The sequence below is a fragment of the Hyaena hyaena genome, unplaced genomic scaffold (genome assembly GCF_003009895.1).
Source record: "Hyaena hyaena isolate Hyena2069 unplaced genomic scaffold, ASM300989v1 scaffold_625, whole genome shotgun sequence".
NCBI classification, from domain to species: Eukaryota; Metazoa; Chordata; class Mammalia; order Carnivora; family Hyaenidae; genus Hyaena; species Hyaena hyaena.
In genome coordinates this window covers 165,387-171,386 of record NW_024081256.1, presented here as the reverse complement: position 1 = coordinate 171,386, position 6,000 = coordinate 165,387, and positions in this window count along the sequence as shown.

The window sequence follows — 6,000 nt, the reverse complement described above, 5'->3', positions numbered from 1 at the left end:
CATCCATGCTGTCACAAATGGTAACATTGTATTCTTTTTTATGGCTGAGTAACACTGTATTGTATATATCACAGCTTTTAGCCATTTATCTGCCAATGAACATTTAGGTTTATTCCATATCTTGGTTATTGTAAATAGTGCTGCAATGAACATAAGAGTGCACACATCTTTTTGAATTAATGTTTTCTAATTCTTTGGGTAATACCCAGAAATGGAATTAACCCGGTTATATGGCTGTTCTATTTTTAATTTTTTGAAGAATTGCCATACTCTTCTCCATAGTGACTATACCTGTTTACATTCCCTTTAACAAGGTCTCTGCATCTTGGCCAACACTTTTCTGGTCTTTTTGGTAATGCCAATTTTGACAGATGTATGAGGATATTCCATTGTGATTTTGATTTGAATTTCCCTGATGATTAGTGACGTTAAGTATCTTTTCATGTGTCTGTTGGCCATCTGTATGTCATCTTTGAAAAATTGTCTATCCAGGTCCTCTGTCCATTTTTTAATTGGATTGTTTTTTATTTTGGTTTGTTTAGTTTGAGTTTGGATTTTTTGTTTCTTGTTGGTAGTGAGTTGTATAATGTCTCTATATGTTTTAGATATTAACCCCTTATCAAATGTATTATTTGCAATTTCTCCCATAGAGTAGATTGCCTTTTTATTTTATTTTTTAAATTTTTTTCAATGTTTTTTATTATTTTTATTTTTGAGAGAGACAGAATGTGAGCAGAGTAGAGGCTGAGAGAGAGGAAGACACAGAATCCAAAGCAGGCTCCAGGCTCTGAGCAGTCAGCATGGAGCCCAATATGGGGCTTGAACTCACAAATCGCGAGATCATAACCTGAGCTGAAGTCAGATGCTTAACTGACTGAGCCACCCGAGTGCCCCTCCTTTTTATTTTATTGACATTTTCTTCTGCTGTGAAAAAAATTTTTAGTTTGATATAGTCCTTTTTTTTAATAAGTTTTGCTTAAAGCTGAGGAGACAGACCCCACCCTACCCCCAACCTCCTGCCCCATAATTGCTAAGACCAATGTTGAGTATAATAGCAATGTTTTCTTTCAGGTGTTTTATGGTTTCAAGTCTACATTTAGGTCTTTAATTTATTTTGAGCTTAGTTTTATGGATAGTGTGAGAAACTGGTTTAGTTTCATTCTTTTGCCACACCCTTTGCTTGAAGACACTGTTCCCCCCCCCCATTTTTTTTGTTGAAGATTGAGCATATAAAATAAATTTATTTTGGGCCTCCTATTCTGTTTCATTGATCAATATGTCAGTTTTTTGTTGTTGTTGTTGTTGTTTTGTTTTGCCCGTGTCATATTGTTATGATTGTTATAGCTTTGTAGTATAGTTTGAAATCTGGGATTGTGGTATCTCTAACTTTGTTCTTCTTTCTCAAGATTGCTTTGGCATGGGTGAGGGTATGGAGAAAGAGGAACAGTTTTGCACTGTTGGTGGGAATGCAAATTTGTGCAGCCACTGTGGAAAACAGTATGGACTTTCCTCAAAAAGTTAAAAATAGAATTACCCTATGATCCTAGGTATTTACCTTCAAAATACAAAAATACTGTTTCAAAGGTATACATGCTCCCTAATGTTTATAGCAGTATTATCTACAATAGCCAAAGTATGGAAATACCCCAAGTGTCCATTGACTGATGAATGGATTAACAGGATATGGTGTGTGTGTGTGTGTGTGTGTGTGTGTGTGTGTGTGTGTGTGTATAATGGAAGATTACTTATCCTCAAAAAAGAATGTACTCTTGCCATTTGCAATGATACGGATGGGGCAGAGAGTATTATGCTGAGTGAAATAAGTCAGAGAGAGAAAGACAAATACTATATGATTTCACTCATATGTGGAATTTAAGAAACAACACAAAAGCATAAGGAAAAGGAGAGAGAGAGAAGCCAAGAAACAGATTTTTTAACTATAGAGAACAAACTGAAGGTTACCAGAGGGGATGTGGGCACGGGATGAGATAAATAGGTGATGGGGATTTATGAGAGCACTTGTGATGAAGACAGGGTGATGTATGGAAGCAGTAAATTATATTGTACAACTGAAACTAATATAACACTGCATTAACTAACTGAAATTAAAATTAAAAAATTAACTGTTTTATAATACATGAAAAAACTTCTTGATTGAGAAGGGGGGAAATTGTGCTGACCTAAGTAACTTTAGAAATAACTAAAGACAAAATAAACTGTACATAAGTACTGTTGAGAGAGAGAGAGAGGGAGGGAGAGAGAGAGAGAGAAAGAAATTGCTTTTTGCTATTTGGGGTCTTTTGCAGTTCTGTACAAATTTTAGGATTATTTTTTCCAGTTCTGTGTAAAATGCCATTGATATTTTGATAGAGATTGCAGTGAATCTATAAATCGTTTTGGGTGGTGTGGGTATTTTAACAATATTCTTCTAATCCGTGAATATGGTGTATCTTTCCATTTATTTGTGTTGTCTTCAGTTTATTTCATCAATGTCATATAGTTTTGAGAGTATAGGTTGTTGGATCTTAGGTTAAATTTATTGTTTGGTATTTTATTCTCTTGGATACAGTTATAAATGGGATCTATTTCTTAATTTCTCTTTGTGATAGTTTATTACTATAAAGCAGCACAACATAATTTGTATATAATTTGATATCTTGCAACTTTACTGAATTCATTTATTCTAATAATTTTTGGTGGAGTCTTTAGGGTTTTCTATATATAGTATTTTGTCATCTGCAAATAATGATAGTTTTATTTCTTCCTTACTGATTTCAATGCCCTTCTTTTTTTTCCTCCCTTCCTCCCTTCCTTCCTTCCTCCCTCCCTCCCTCCCTCCCTCCCTCCCTCCCTCCCTTCCTTCCTTCCTTCCTTCCTTCCTTCCTTCCTTCCTTCCTTCCTTCCTTCCTTCCTTCCTTCCGACTTTTGAAGCTAGGACTTCTAGTTCTGTGTTGAATAAAAGTGGCAAGAGGCACTTCTCAGGCAACTTTGTCTTGATACTGATTTTAGAGGAAGAGCTTTCAGCTTTTCACCACGAGGTGTGATGTTAACTGTGTATTTGTCTAACATGGCCTTTATTACATTAAGTATGTGTTTGTTTGGTGCTTGAATCCCTATTCAATATACCTCCATTTCTGACTTTTTTGCCTATACTTCTCAACAGATTTTAAATTCACTTTCTCTTCCACTTTTATTTTCCCAAAAATTTCTTTCCCAAACTTCTTTAAAAACTTCTCATTAGATCTGGAATGAATTAAAACTTATCTCTATAAAATTTACATGATTTAGCCCTAATCTGGCTTTTCTTACCTCTATCTGCCAATTCTTAATCATATTCCATGATTGATGTCAAATAACTATTCCTCACAGACCTTTCTGAGAGTGTTATCCACATTCGTCTCCCTCTTTAGCTAATATTTCCACTTGCCTTATTTATCTTACTATAAAGCTTTTTTACTGTTCAAGTTATATTAATTATGCATTATTTTCTTGTACTCTGTCCTGCATTCCCTACTATCAGGTAATTCCTATGAGAAAAGTGATATATCTGTTTTATTCACTATTGTATTTCCAGTATCTAAAACAGTCCTTGGTTCATCCACATTTAATGTAAAATTTTGGACAATAAATTGCCCTAGCCAAATCAATTTAAAAAAAAACAAAACAGAAAAACAAGAAAACTACTTTAATGTGCCATTGCACTGAAGGAGATTGCCCACAAAAACAACCATGGGACAACTCAACAAAGTAAAAATGGATTATAGTATTTTGGGAAATAGTGTTTTTATTTTTTTTAATTTTTTAAAATTTTTTTTTTAAACAAGGGTTTTTGTTTAATTTTTTTTTTAATGTTTTATTTATTTCTTAGGAGAGAGAGAGACAGCGTGAGCAGGGGAGGGTCAGAGAGAGAGGGAGATACAGACCCTGAAATAGGCTCCAGGCTCTGAGCTGGCAGTCAGCACAGAGCCCGACGGGGGGCTCGAACCCACGAACCGTGAGATCATGACCCAAGCGAAAGTCGGACGCTTAACCGACTAAGCCACCCAGGTGCCCCTAATTTTTTAAATTTTTAAAAAAAATTTAAATAGTTTACTGTTAAGTTTGTTTCCATATAACACCCAGTGCTCATTCCCACAAGGAAATGGTGTTTTTAAATTGTATTTTAATTGAGCAATAGTTTTTAATGGCTCAAAGAGGGAAAAAAAAAGGTTGTGTATAGAGTGGAAACGTCAGGCCTCTACTGCAGAGTCATTGGAAAATCCCATTTCCTTGGAAATTACAATGTGAAGATTGATTTGGGATTCTGAGTCCAGAAACTCTTTTTTTCCTAAAACATTTACTTACTTTTTTCAAAATAATCATGAGCCATGAGATCAAAATAATCACAGCAATCAAGAGTCAGACACTTAAACACATGAGCCACCCCTTGGGCCCCTGAGTCCAGAAACCTCTTATCTGAAGCTCTTTTCCTGGGTTGTAAGTCAAAACAATTTTTCTAATTCAAAGTGACTTGGTCCTTTAAACAAATGGAGGATGTTTCTTTCTTATGGATATAATTCCAAAGATCACTGTTTTGTGATATTTTGTGGTTTTAGGCAACAAAATTTTGCAGTGAATTAAAAGCACTATTTTCTCAAAGACAAGTGTTGTGGAAATGCTACAATTTTTTGAGCTGCAGCGTCCTTGGGAGAAATTTTTCCTTTTAAGATTGTAGCTGGCCTCACATGTCTGCTATTATTACATGATGAATGCCAGGGCTGATGTTGTTTTGCTTGAGTTCACTACTATTATCTCCGTATGGATAGATAATAGAATGATATTGTAATTCACAAAGGACATTTTGAAACTTCTGATAGGGATCCCATTGAATGTGTAGTTTGCTTTGGGTAGTATCAACATTTTAGCAATGTTTGTTTTTCCAATCCATGTGTATGGGATGTTTTTCCATTTCTCTGTGTATTCTTCTATTTTTTTTCATAAGCTTTATATCGTTTTCAGCATATATCTCTTTTACCTCTTTGGTTAAGTTTATTCCTAGGTATTTCATAGGGTTTTGGTGCAATTGTAAATGGGATAGAAACCTTGATTTCTCTTTCTGCTGTTTCATTATTGGTGTATAGAAATGCCAGATTTCTATATGTTGATTTTATATCCTGTGACTTTGTCACATTCATCAGTTCTAGCAGTTTCAATACTATATAGGCTTTAAAATTATATTTCATCTGTATAATATAAATTATTAGTACAATATAAATGAAAATATACAAAGGTAAACATTTAAAAATTGATTCTGATCAACACAATATTATAAAAAATTCTATCAGTAGTAATACATATATGGTAATTATATGAATATAAATTATGTGAATTATATGAATACAAATAATTATATGAATACAAATCTGTAGCTCTAGAAAAATTAATTTGATACATTATAAAGTATTGTTTGCCAAAAGAGATTGCTATTTTATACATATATGTATTATATATCATACATATATATGTATAATGCTTCTTTTGTGAAAGACATAGCAGTTTTTAGAGTTTTATTATCTTAATAATATATATATTCAGAATATGTTATATATTTGTATATATGAGATTTGGCACTGCTTGTTATGTCACATAGGGAATAAACAAAAGACACAGCATGTAAAATTAGGTGCACAAAACTTACTTTTTCTGATACACCACTCTCCTTTATTCACTTTGTCTCTTATGCTTATGATACATTTTGAACACAAAAGAAAAAGAAATTAAACATTTAACATTGTCAAAAATCAATTGGAACTAAAGTGGGTTAAATCTATAAGGGAATATGAGAGATTTTTGTTTCTTACATTTGCTTTGACATATATACAGAGTCATGTCTTGTCATAGTCATATTTCTGTTGTTGCTGCCTTCCCTACCGTGAATACCTTTCGTGATTTTTTTCTAAAGATTTTATTTTTGAGGAGGAGTGGCAGAGAGAGAGAGGGAGACACAGAACCTGAAGCAGG